The sequence below is a fragment of the Delphinus delphis genome, chromosome 2, assembly GCF_949987515.2.
Source record: "Delphinus delphis chromosome 2, mDelDel1.2, whole genome shotgun sequence".
Lineage (NCBI taxonomy): Eukaryota > Metazoa > Chordata > Mammalia > Artiodactyla > Delphinidae > Delphinus > Delphinus delphis.
This window is the reverse complement of record NC_082684.1, coordinates 173173592-173187813: the sequence shown is the minus strand read 5'-3', so window position 1 is coordinate 173187813 and position 14222 is coordinate 173173592. Positions and strand designations below refer to the sequence as shown.

Here is a 14222-nt window from a genome sequence, read left to right as displayed (position 1 = left end):
CAGATTTCTATTAGTTCTGTGGATGTTATGTGTGTACATGTGTGTACTGAGCGAATATGATAAGTGATATGATAATATCACGTTGTGTAAGCAGTGCAATGTTATATAATATTTTTGGCTCCAAATTCTCATTTGTTACTTGAACTTCATGGATACCTTAGGGACTTATTTATGTAAATAACCACGCTGCTTTTACTAAAGAATACATCCTTTTATCTCTGGAAGTTAATATTGCAAGTGATTGTATTATAAATTGTCACCTTTCTTTTCTAGGATTTCCTGAGAAGACAACAGTCAAACAGCGTTATCGTCTACTTGGAAATAGTCTCAATGTGCATGTAGTAGCTCAACTAATCAAAATCCTATGTGAATAATTTTTAAGTAACTCTGAAAGATGGTGGCAGTATTCCATTATATCCAGATAATAACTCTGAAATTCTTTTTTGAATTAATTTTGACAAAATTCAACTAAATTATCTTATTCTCTCGTTAATAAGAATTTGGATTTATCAGGAAAATGCCGTTTTGTTTCCTTAAGTTTATATTACTGTGTTTTGTAAGGTGAAAATTATTGTTATTCTTTAGGAGAATATCTTTTTATATGAAATTGTTAAATATATATGTAAAATATTCCCTTTATAATATTACGGTATAGACAAATTTGGGAACATTAGAATTTTAATGTCTACATGAATATTTTGTAAAGTGTCATAACAGGTGTACTATATGAACTTGAGAAACTGTATATTGTGTATGTTAATTAAAGAAGTTGCTTTATGAATCTATTACTTTTTTAAAATAATTCTTCCTGTTTCTAAAATGATGATTCTAATTCTGCCCTGTTTAAAATATTGAGTGTTTTACTTAATTTCAATTTTTTAAACATTCCTTTATTTTATCTAAACAAATGTGTATAATATTTTACACCAAATTATCATCATTTACCTTATACAACAGTCTGAAGAAAATCTCAGAAATAGTAATGCTAATTCTTGATTACCTCTCCATCGGTATGCCATAGAAAGTGTAGGTGCACATTATTTAATTATCTTTAATTCTACTTCCTTCTGAAAGACAAAACTCACTGTCCCTTTTTCATTTATACGTACCTACCTGTAGTTTGCTATCTTCAGAGCTTGCTTTTGTCTTCCTTTTCAGCTTCTTGTTGTAAGTTGAATTTGCCATCATGATCTAAGGAATGTAGCACAGCATTAAGATTTTAGGGAGGGAACTCTGCCCTCTGACCCCATTCCACATACCTATTCTGTGAATTAACTTTTATAACTTTAACTTTCTCTGACTCTCCCTCTCCATAGACTTCTTGGAATTAGGACTCTAATCAGACTAAATCTTGCATCATAAATCCTGTGGTTTTGACTTTGGTGATAAGATCAAGTGACAAATAGAAGAGAAATGAAAAGAAATAAGATGAGAAATTTTGTCACAAATTTTAATTCATATTTTTATTCTTAAAAAACAATCATCCTGATATGGAAAAATTGGAACCCTATGCATTACTGATGGGAATGTAAAATAGTGCAGCCTCTATAGAAGATAGATGATAATCCCTTTAAAAAAATTAAACACAGAATTACCATATGATAAAGCAATTCCACTTCTAGGTATATACCCAAAAGAATTGAAAAGAGGGACTAAGATATTTGTATACCAATGTTCATTGCAGCGTTATTGACGATATTCAGCTGTAAAAAGGAAGGAAATTCTGACACGTTACAACATGGATGAACCTTGAAGACATTATATTCAGTGAAATAAACCAGACACAAAAGGACAAAGTCTGTATAATTCCATTTATATGAGGTATGTACAAGAGTCAAATTCATAGAGATAGAAAGTAGACTAGTGGTTACCAGGGCTCAGGAGACCAGGGAAATGGGCGTTCATGTTTAATGGGTGTAGAGTCTCTGGGGGAGGTGCAGAAGTTCTGGAGGTGATGGTTGCACAACAGTGTGAACGTACTTAATGGCACTGAATTGCATGCTTGAAAATTGTTTAAATGGCAAATTTTATGTTATGTGCGTTTTATCACAATTAAAAAAAAAAACATTCCCCACCACCATTTTTTCAGAAGAACTCATAGATAAATATGGGAGTAGGGAAGCTGTAGACCAATGCATATATGTATCAACTATCAGTGTCTACATTTTGTGTATGTGTTTAAAGGTAAACCTTAGTACAAGTCTCGTAAATGATAGTATACAGCTATCTGAAATCACTTTGGCACACTTTTCTCTGTTTTCCTCACTGATGAAAAGATTCTTCCCAATAAGAAGGTTCAGAGTTTTACTATGATTATGCTATAATTATAGTGTCCTGTGCCCCACTGCGCAATGATACAACAAAAAGTGTTGAGTTGCAGTGCACCAGGCAGAAACACATGAAGGCTCTGTGGCGACATGTGCGTACAAACTAGGAGATAAAATACAGCTTTGTGAAAAATTTTAAATTATTGAAGTACATCCATGGGCAGATCGTGATTCTTGCCCTTAATTAATTATGTATAATAGCAAGCACAAAATTCATACATTAATGAAGATATATTTACCGGAGTATCCCTTAATTAGCATATATACACATCTTGGAAATTCTGATATTTGGACTTACTGTAAGCTTATTCAACATTTTGGAAAATATAGGCTCTCCTTTTAAAAAAACAATAATTAAATCTTTGCCATTTCTAACAGGAAACTGATTTTTTGTTCTCCCCTTTGCGTCGCTTGTGCTCTTTTATTTCTTTTTTTAATTTTTTAAAAAAATTTATTTATTTATTTTGCGCATGGGCTTTGTCTAGTTGCATCGAGCAGGGGCTACTCTTCGTTGCGGTGCGTGGGCTTCTCACTGCCGTGGCTTCTCTTGTTGCGGAGCATGGGCTCTAGGCGCGTGGGCTTCAGTAGTTGTGGCACGTGGGCTCAGTAGTTGTGGCACGTGGGCTCAGTAGTTGTGGCTCGCGGGCTCTAGAGCGCAGGCTCGGTAGTTGTGGCGCACAGGCTTGTTGCTCCACAGCATGTGGGATCCTCCCGGACCGGGGCTCGAACCCGTGCGCCCTGCATTGGCAGGCGGATTCTTAACCCCTGCGCCACCAGGGAAGCTGCCACTTGTGCTCTTCGAAATGGTTTGCCAAATAATCATAAATTATCTATTACCCTGCTTCATATTTTTAGTAAGTTTTCCATACCTAAATATAATGCATGAGACAAATCAATTTAAACCGAATGAATCATATTGGAAAATGATTTTGAAGAGGAGCTATGTAGTCATAGGAGAAGGAGCCAGTGCTTGATCATCTTAATCCTTAGTGGCAGGCAGTAGAGCCAAATGATGAGGGCGGTGAGTCACCCTGTTACTGAGGGATCAGCTGACCCTCTGCAAGTTCAGAGTCCCCTGAACATTGTGTTCTGGCTAGTAAATCAGACCTGCACAGTAGGCACTGCCCTGTGCCTTGAAAAGTGAGAAAATACCACTGACTATCAGCCAACTTGCTCCCCCTCACAAGACAGAGCCTTTTAAGGAGACGAAACCAGTAGTTGAGATTGTGAAAGTTGATGGGCCACCTAGCACTAAAATTATTTTTTTGAGGTATTGGGCAAGATTCTTTAACAAAAATCACAGTTTGTCTTTTGTTCTAACCTCAACCTAATTTGGGTCAGAAGTTGTTAAATTGTAGGAGGCTCTTGAGGATAGATGAGTGAAGCTAAGCACAAATGAAACTGGTTTGATTCTAGCTCTAGCAGTACACAGTAAAGAAGCATCCGCCATATGAGCCAGCCTCAAGCACGTGCTGAAGGATGCGTTCTGTGGGCCAGCTGCCGTGTCTGCACCCAGACTAGAATGGCTCTGGTTGCTCGTTGTTGTTTTTTTTTTTTTTTGCGGTACGTGGGCCTCTCACTGCTGTGGCCTCTCCCGTTGCGGAGCACAGGCTCCGGACGCGCAGGCTCAGCGGCCATGGCTCACGGGCCCAGCCGCTCCGCGGCATGTGGGATCTTCCCGGACCGGGGCACGAACCCGCGTCCCCTGCATCGGCAGGCGGACTCTCAACCACTGCGCCACCAGGGAAGCCCTGCTCGTTTTGTTTTGATAACTTTATAATTTAAAATCAAAAGTTAGAATCAACAACTTCCCAAATAAGCCAAGATAACACAATAAGCCCATATAGGTAAAGTAGTTAAAGGATGTTTTTCTGAGTTGGTTATGTTGTTGAAAAGGTTAACTTTTCATAATTTGGTTTTCGGCTTGGAACTATGCCTGTTTGAGGCCACCAGTTGTAAACTGACTTGCTAATAGCGTTGGGCTTTGAAATTGAGTGAGTGTTGTAGGTTTCAGCAGTTTCTTAAGGACTGTGATCGACCTGGTTATATAATTTTTCAAGACAGCCTTGGAGCTTCCCTGTACTGGCATTCTCTTCTTCTCAGGTTCTACTGTCAGAATGTGCTACACACAGCTGTCATGTCACCTTCTTAACATGCATCTTTTTTGACCCACCTCCAATCCAACCTATTCTTTCTCCATTCATCATACTCACCAGGATGTCTAGTCATGCCTATAATACCTCACTTGGCAAAGTTCCTTTGCATATTTTATTAAAGAGCAGTAAGAATCCCACATACGTTCTTCAACTTCAGATCATACTGGTCAGTCTTTCTTTACCATTTTTCCTCTCCTGTCATTCGTTCACTTTGCTGCTAAAATTTTAAACTTCGTTGTTTTTTTTTTTTAAATCCATTTTCCTGACCTCTCTCCTTGACTTCTAAGAACATTTTACACTAAAATACTCATGCTCTTCAAAATCTTACACAACCACGACCCAAACTACATTACTATTTTTGTCTTGATTTTTGAGTTTATTCCTTTTAAAATTTATTTGTTCAACAAATACGAGCATGTGCAAAGAACTTTTTTGGCTTCTTATTCCCCAAGTTCTCAAATAAATTTGTCATATATTTACCGTAGGTTCTGAGTGTTATTTTCAATTACATCCAACACTTATAACTCTCCCTCAAGTGTACCATACTTGATTCCTAAAGCTTCCAAAATCTTGTTTTTTCTACAAATCTGAATTTAGATAGAAATTTTCACAAAAACTAGGAGATAGGAAGTTACTTTTCTGATAGAACTCTTCTTTATAGCCCTAGGGTGTTCTCATTTATCTTCTTATACATACTATGGTTTCACTGTTTACTTCAAGTATTTGCTCTGTATTTTATTTTGTTTGTATGTTTATTCATATCAGGGCAGATTTAAATTATGAGTGTAAATATGGAACATGTTTATTTAGCCAAGCTGGCTCTATAATCAGATGAGATCACCTAAAGAAGAGTCTAAAGAGAGAACAGAGAGTGGTTTGGAGCTGAACTTTATCCGTTCCTGAAGATGCAGTCCTCAGATTTCTCTACCCTTCAGTGACCAAGCCATTTTTCTCAGAGATCTCACCCTTTTCTGTAACTACTTTTTTGCCCACAACACCCAGAAAATATAATTTTGACTCAAATAGTTGTTATTTTGCTTACTTAGCTACTTAGGAACTTAGCTAGTTCCTTACACAAGTACAGTTAAATTTTACACACAAAAAAAGATTGAAAATACCTACTGGAATGTGATACTCCTTGTATAGTAGATACAGGTTGAGTTTGCTATTTGAGAACTCATCCTATCGATGAATAGACAATAAGCTTGATAGTTACTATACTTTGAATTGGTTTAAAATGAAAAATATTCCATGGTTTAGAGAATGTAAACTTCCAGGAGGGCAGGGATTTAATTTTTTTTTTTTTTTTTTTTTACTGCTACCTTCCCAGTGACTGCAACAGTACCTGGTGCAAAGTAAGCACTCAATAAATATTTGTTAAATGAGTGAATATAGTCACTATACTGGATCGATATAGAAAATTCCAAAGGCTGTCATACTGTGGAATTTAAAGTGTCTTTAAGTCACTTTAATTGGTGTTATCGCCACTTCCTCTATTAACAGAGGAATAGCCAAATTTACTCAAGTTTGGAATATATGATTTAAAAAATAATTCTAGGATAGAACTTGGGGTTTTGGCTTTGAGGGAAGCTGTGAAGATATAAATTTTTTAAAATACTGTATTCTGACTTGTCCAGACAAGAGGGAAGACTCATTTTTCCTGCTCCTTCCTGATAAGTACAATTATCAATTCTGGATAAGTATGATTATAAAATAATGCAAGAGACATCAGAAAGAAAACTCTGAAAGGTGTAAGGAAGAAAACAAACCAGCTAAGTACTCCCACAACTGGAGGGGGAACATAGTTACAGGATGTCTTATCACCTCCCACCCAACAGAAGAAGGTAGCCCAGGCTTGGTGTTTCCTGACCACCAAGCTAGCAACATAAGGGAGCCCAGGATGGAACAGGGGTCCTGCTGACAACACCAGGTGGGTCTGATACAACCCTCAAGGGCGTTGTATAGGGATCCCCACTGGCAAGTGTCCAGGGGAAGCATTACTCCCCTGGCAGGTCCAGGCTCCTCTCACTTGTTGAGAGACACTGAGCAACCATGGAGCCCTGACAAGGGGCATTCTGCTACAGGAGTGTCTGGCCTAGAAGTTTTCATCACCATGGGCAGGGGGCTGTCTTTCCCCAACCTAGAGGTACCAGGTGACTCGTCTTGGGGAAAACTTCTTTCCCCTAAAGTAACACCATCAAGGACCACTTTGAGCTCCAGCAGCACCAGAAGGACCAAGTTAACACTGCAAAGGCTCTGAAATTTAAACTGCCACTGGAATCATAGACCAAAAGGTAGGCCAAGGCCTGCATGCTAAACATAAACATAGTGACTGCCTGCTTAAATAAAAGATTAAAATAGAACCCAGACTCTTCTAACATAATAGACGAAGTATCCAGGATATAATCTAAAATCACCTGTCATACCAAGAACCAAGCAAATCACAACAAATAAGAAAAGACAGCCAACTGATGGTATCTCCAGGATGAGCCAGGTGTTGGATTTATCTGACAAAGATTTTAAAGCAGCCATCATAAAAATGCCTTAACAAGTAGTTGCAAACTCTTTTGAAGCAAAAAATAGAAAGGCTCCCCAAGGAAATAGTTAACAAAGACTTTTTTTTAACGTTGATAAAAAAACCACTATGATGTGCATTTTTGTCCCAGTTTTTTTAAAAAAAGAAATAAAGGCCATTATATAACTGAAAAATACAACAGCCAAAATAGAAAACTCATTGGATGGGTTCTATAATAGAATGAAAATGACAGATGATAGAATCAGTGAACTTGAAAATAAGCAATAGAATTAGTAAATCTGAATAACAAAGAGAAGACTGGGGAAAAATGAGACTCAGTGACCTCTGAGACAGTAATAAAGAGCCAACATTCATATATTTGGAGTCCAAGAAGTAGAGGAGAAAAAAGAATAGAGCTGGATGAATGTGCAAAGAAATAATGGATGGAAACATCTCAAATTTAGCAAAGAATAAATATGCAGGTTCAGGAAGCTGAGTGTACCCCAAACAGGATAGGCTGAAAGAAATCCATGCAAAGACACTTTATAATTAAACATGTGAAAACTAAAAACAAAGAAAAAATGAAAGCAACCAGAGAGAAGGGACACATTACTATAGCAGAACACAGTTTGAATAACAGCAGATTTCTCATCAGAAACCACGGGGGCTAGAAAGAGGTGGCACAACTGTGCCGAAAGAAAGAAACTGTTAACTGAAAGTTCTGTGTCCAGACCGTCCCACAGGAATGAAGGGGAGATAATGGTATTCTCAAATGAAGCAAAACTATGGGTAGGTTGCTAGGAAACCTACCCATAAACAATGGCTATTGGACGTTCTGCAAACAGAAATGAAATGATAAGAAAAAAGGCATCTTGGAGCATCAGGAAGGAAGAAAGAGTAATGGAAAGAGCAGAAGTATGGATACTTACAATAGACTCTGCTTCTCCTCGTGAATTTTATAAATCACATTTGATGATTGAAACAAAAATGATAATACCATCTAATGCTCAAGACAATATTTAAAAGTGGAGAAATTCAAGGAACCTAAATGGAACTGAGATTTCATTTCACTTAAAGTGGTGAATTGCTGATAGCGATTAATCAACTGTGATGTCATGTACGTACAGTATATCGTTATGCCCAGAGCAGCAGCCACTGCGAAAACTGTGCAAAGAAATGCACTCAAAACCACTACAAGTAAATCAAGATGGAATCCTAAGAAATACTTAAGTAACCCACAGGAAGGCAAGAAAAGAGAGAGGAATGTGAAGCAGAGGAAACAAACAAAAGTGATTAAATGGCACAAAAGCTCTCCCAGATCGATAAATGTCTTAACTATAGTTGGTCAAAATACAGTATTTAAAATACAGAGATTGGTAGAGTGGATTAAAAAACATCATTTAATTATATACTTTGATAAGAAACCTGCTTCAAATGAAATGATTTAAGTAGGTTGAAAGTAAAAGATGGTAAAAACAAGACCCACCATGGGAATCTGCCTTAATAATGTTAATTCAAAAGGACGGCAGTTTATAGGGATGAAGATATTAAACATAGTGAAACTGGAAGCAGATTAAATGTGTTACAATAAGACAATGCTGAAATACAAGATTGTGAAACCAATCAATAAAATATGCAACGAGCAGCTCCTTTGACAAACAGTTTGGTAGTTCCTCAAAACATTGTGTTACTATGTGACCCAACAAGAATGCTCGTAGGCATATTCCAAAGAACTGAAAACATACCCACACACAAACTTGTACATGAGTGTTCATAGCAACATTATTCATAATAGCCAAAAAGGGAAATGACTATTGTGTTCATCAGTTGATGAATGAATAAACAAAACGTGTGTATCCGTACAATAGATTCAGTCATAAAAAAGGATGCAGTACTGATACATGCTACAACACAGATGAACCTTGAAAACATCATGCTAAGTGAAAGAAGCCAGTCTTTGAATACTCCATTCAATGTAACATAGTTATATTACTTTTATAATTAAAAGTATTCTTTCTATCAAAACCAGTACTCTATTCCACCTCTACCTTGGGTAATCTAGCTTTCAAGTCACTACTTCATTTGCAGCCTGATGGCATATAATACCATCTCCTCCCCAGACTTTTTTCCCTCCAGGACAAAGGCTGTATCTTACCCAGTTCTGTCTCCTCAGTGCCTCTCTCAGATGCTGACAATCAGGGGGTACCTAACAAATAATTGTCCAATTAATCTGACTTGAATATGAATATGCTGAGTATTGTAGCAGAATCATTATGTCTTTCATGACTTGGGGAATTGCTGGAATAATTCTATCTGTCAACCTAAACAAGAATAGCACATTAGATGTTATAAGGAAAGTATTTAATACCACAATTGTGTGTAACTCCTAGGGGATTGCTTATGCCTTCTCTAAACACAGTTTAGGAGTGGTTGGCAAAGCCTGATTTAGTAGTACTTCTGTAATAAATAGAGCCCAAGCCGCTATTTTAAGAAAGAAAAATACAAAGGGACAAAGGCTTTGGTTTTTACAGATCTTAGAATAATGGCACTGAGTAGGAGTGAGAAGTGCGGTCATCCCAGCCTTCTTCCCGCCCTTGATGACGACACCTTACATGTTCCCACAGTCTGCGTGGCACTCCAATTAATGCATCCCCTGGGAATGATGGCCCTTTGTAAGGCATCAGCCTTGTTAAAACACTCCTCCTGTCATCGATCACGTCAGTGAAGCAAAGCCTCCCACCAGCAGATAAAGATGCCTCTGTGAACTGCTTCTGTTTGTATCTCTCCAATTAGAAGTTCACCACAAGAGGCAGTTCTGTAGCTGCCAAGTACCCCTAGACTCCTTTGTTTCCCCTCATTTTACCATTCTCTTTATTTTTTTAATAGCTCTTTATTGGGGTATAATTGCTTCACAATACCGTGTTAGTTTCTGTTGTATACCAAAGTGAATCAGCCATATGCATACATATATCCCCGTATCCCCTCCCTCTTGCGTCTCCCTCCCACCCTCCCTACCCCACCCCTCTAGGGGGTCACAAAGCACCGAGCTGATCTCCCTGTGCTATGCGGCTGCTTCCCACTAGCCATCTATTTTACATTTGGTAGTGTATATATGTCCATGCTACTCTCTCACTTCGTCCCAGCTTCCCCTTCCCCCTCCCAGTATCCTCAAGTCCATTCTCTATGTCTGCGTCTCTATTCCTGGCCTGCAACTAGCTTCATCAGTACCTTTTTTTTTTTTTAGGTTCCATATATATGTGTTAGCATACAGTATTTGTTTTTCTGACTTCACTCTGTATGACAGTCTTTAGGTCCATCCACCTCACTGCAAACAACTCAGTTTTGTTTCTTTTTATGGCTGAGTAATATTCCATTGTATATATGTGCCACATCTTCTTTAGCCATTCGTCTGTTGATGGACACTTGGGTTGGTTCCGTGTCCTGGCTGTTGTGAATAGAGCTGCAGTGAACATTGGGGTGCATGTCCCTTTTTGAATTATGGTTTTCTCAGGGTATCCCTAAACTCGTCTTCCTTCCCTCCCCCGCATCCCCGCAGTGGTGAATTTTCAGTTGCTCTCTTCCTCTCATCAAATACAAAATACTGTTACAAAAATGCATTTCCCCCTTTCCAAAAGGTTAGAGTAGCAACTATTTGCCCCTACATGGCTACAGTCACTTACATGATTGTGTTAATACAACCTGGCATTTTCTTTGATTATAGTATGAAAGGTGTCTAAATCTTTCACTTCATTGCCTTGTTCAGGGAATTTTAGGAGTCACAGAGTAGAAAACTTATTTTGTTCTTTTTAGGTTACCTTGGAAAGGGATGTCAGGTGGGTTTACCCGTGGTCCACATCAAAGATAACCTCCGCTTTATGGCTTCACACCTTCATGGAAATCAAGCTTGAATTCATCCAGCAGAGGTGCTGGAGTCCTGGGGTCTTGAGCTGTGGGAGGTAGGGAAAGCTGTATTGTGTCCCCCCTGGCTTTTGGGCCATGAATTCTAGCAATGTATGCCCTCTGCTGTGTGCTCTGTCCTTAACCAGTCTCTGTCTCACAATGACACAAGACTCCCCAGTACACAGATGCTGTGTGTGTGTTTGTATATATGCCATTAGCAACCTCTGTTCCTTATGTGAAGCTTTGTTCCTCTATTACATTCCTCCCTCTGGCTATGAATTTTCTGATTATATCCTCTTTGTTTATGCAAGGATTATTGCACTTAAAAAAAAATCTGAAAAAGAAAAGCAAAAAAGTCCTCCAAACTCTCAATAATGAATAACAAGATCTACCTCCTCAGGAAAATCTCTGCCAAACCTGAATTATTCAGATGGTAATGATTAACCCATAGTGCTTTTTCATTCTGCTCAAGGATAATTGCAATCATTGTAGTAATGAGCATGGAGAACAGACGTCTGGATTGTGTTCCGAGTCAAGACCACACTGCATTCAAAAAGGTCAGTTTATCGCAGGAGTGGATTTGGTAATTTACTAGGAGGTAATGCATTTTCCATGAAATGAGCAAATGAATAGTTTTAAACTTACATCAATTTCCATAATTATTTTATGTGATCCTTCATGGAAAATGAATAGACAATTGGAACAATATTGTATTGTTCAGACATTTTGTAGAAAATCACAAAAATTGGCGTATGTAAATGTACCTTTCAAGCAATCTGAGTTCCCTGAAAAAGAGAATGAGTTAAGTGTCATAAAGGTTGAGAGAGATCATTATATTCACAGATGTTTCCATTAATGACTAAAACACGATTAATTCTACAATATTCTGTTTTAAACTGATGTAAAAATGAAAAGGGACCAAAGAAAGCACCAAAGCCACATTGAAGCTATAAAATGAGATGGGAGCTAGAATATAGGGTATGAGAACCTCGCCATTCTTCCTCCAAGGCACCTCTTCATGTCAACCCTCTCTCCCTATTCTCATGACTCCTCCACTGATCCAGCCCTCCAGATAAGTTCAGCTGGCCTTCTGGAAATTTCACGTAAGGATTATTTAACTCAAAATACAAGAGCAGCTCCCCATTAAATAAAAAAATTAAATCAAAATTCTTCAACCGGCCACTTAAGGCCCTTCATCAATGCTGCCACCTTTACCCAACCACCTCTCTCCAAAATGACCCTCCTGGATTTGCAGAACCACTACAGTATGCCCAGACTGGGTTCAGGACCTCTTTTTCAGTTTGGTTCGTGCTGTTTTCCTAAAAGCATTTTAGTATGCACTTTGTCTCGTGTGTCTTACCCATCTTTATAATGTTGCCTTATCACAGTGCTCTAGATTTGTACATATGCCTTTATTGCAAGCCAGAGAAAGTCATGACGTTTACTTCTTTGAATTTCCCTCATTGTTGAGGATGTCATATGTCTGCAGTAAATGCTTATTAAGACTGTAAAACCATGGGATTTAGATGAAACTAGTAGGAATGAAAAGTAAACCTTGGTATATGAAATAAGTTACAGGGATTATATTAATACAGAATTGAGGTGCTCTCCAAGAATTTGGAAAAAAAGATGGAAGACAAGGGGCTAAATAAAGTCTACACACTTAGCATTAAAATTTCCAGCAAACTTTCCTTATCCAGGTAGAAAACTGGTGTATTTTTTTTTCTGAAGAAATTATATGTCCCCAGGGGAAAAAATATCTTCAAAAATTGACAGTTGGTGTTCGCCCAATGGAACTGTCAGCTTGCCATTCAACCACCCATGATAAAGTTTGCTAGTTACGAACACCGTCCATCACCGTCCATCACACAGAGCTTATCATCCACTCTTTAGTGTTTTATTCTTAAATTTAAATGAACACATAAGGATAAATAGGTATTTGAGGAGAGCCTCTGATATGAAATAGAAAGATCTAAACAAGCAAACAGAAGAAGAAGAACTTAGAGAAATCAGAGACCATGCAGTAAACTTCAAAAAGCAGCTATAATATTTTTAGAGTAATAGGAGGAGATGTTACAATACAAAATAAGAATGAGTTTTTGAAATTAAAAATATGCCCAAAATTAAAAAAATCAATATACATTTTAAAAGATAAATAACAAAGATTTCTTAGTAGAACAAAAGAAGATAAAGAAATAGGAAATAGAAAAGGAAGTTATGGAAAATTAGAAGACCAATCTAAGAAAAAATAGAAATACAGATGCACTTGTGGAGACCATGTGACTCTTTTCTGGAGTGAAGGTGCCTTCACCCCCTGGGTCAGAAAGAGAGGGTCTTTGTAAAATGTAGATGTGGATTCTGTAGGTCTGAGGTTGAACCTGAGATTTTTGCATGTCTGACAAGCTCCCGGGTAAAGTCTGTGCTGGGTCCATGGACCACACTTTGAGTAGCAAGGCTGTGGTCTAGGCCATCTCTGGATCTTCCCTACACCCACCACTGATATCTAAACCATTTGCAGAGTGGGGCCTTGAGGCAGTGGGGCAGGACAGGGGCGGGGTGGGGTGGGGAGGAGGTGAATATTCCTCAGATCTCTGTGCACCCAAATCTGAACTCTTTACCTTTTCTCCAGAACCTCCTTCCCTTAATTATTCTGTCTTATTCAATTATTGACACCTCTATCCTTCCAATTTCTCAAGCAGGGAACCTGTGCATCACTTCCCTCCTCTCTCTTAACTGCCCTAATCTATTTTTCTGTAGATCCTGTTTCCTAAATACCTCTCTCACTGTCTCCTGCTCTCTCTGCCATTGCCTTCAAACAAGGCCTCCCCAGGTCACACCTTAGCTGTACCACAACTTCCTCACTACCTCTGGGTCTGAGACTTGGCTCTGCAGGGATGCTTGTAGAATGCAAACATGACCTCCTATGTAAAATACCCTCATAATTCTCCATTATTTAAAAATAAAATAAGATCTAAACTCATTAAAATAACATTTCCTGGTCCTTCTGGACCTGACTTCCTTTCCCTTTAAAAAATTTCATCTCCCACAAACACACACTGTTGCAGCCACGTTTAGCTCTCTTGTAATTGGAAAGCTTTGGATGTACCATTTTCTCTGTCTGAGACTCCCAATCCCCCTACTTTGCCTGGAGAACTCCTATACATTCTGTAAGACTCAGCTGGCTCTTGGGAAGCCTGCATTGCCCTTCCCAGGCAGAGGTAATTCTGTTCTCTATTGCTTTTGTTGTTGTGTTTTTGTTTTGGTCCTTATCAACGTTCTGATTACAGTGACGCCTTCTTACCCAGCAATTCCCCTCATGTGAAC

The 14222-nt window shown here is 38.3% G+C and overlaps 1 protein-coding gene across 3 annotated transcripts in view; it reads left to right on the top strand.

Annotated features, from left to right (window-relative positions):
• The first annotated feature begins 1308 nt into the window (after positions 1 to 1308).
• The window catches only part of CUBN (cubilin), a 280926-nt gene continuing 268012 nt past the window's right edge, over positions 1309 to 14222 (top strand). For all 3 annotated transcript variants that reach the window (XM_060006307.1, XM_060006306.1, XM_060006305.1), the window contains exon 1: positions 1309 to 1821. The gene's annotated coding sequence lies outside the window, so the exon portion shown is untranslated. The remainder of the gene's footprint in view (positions 1822 to 14222) is intronic.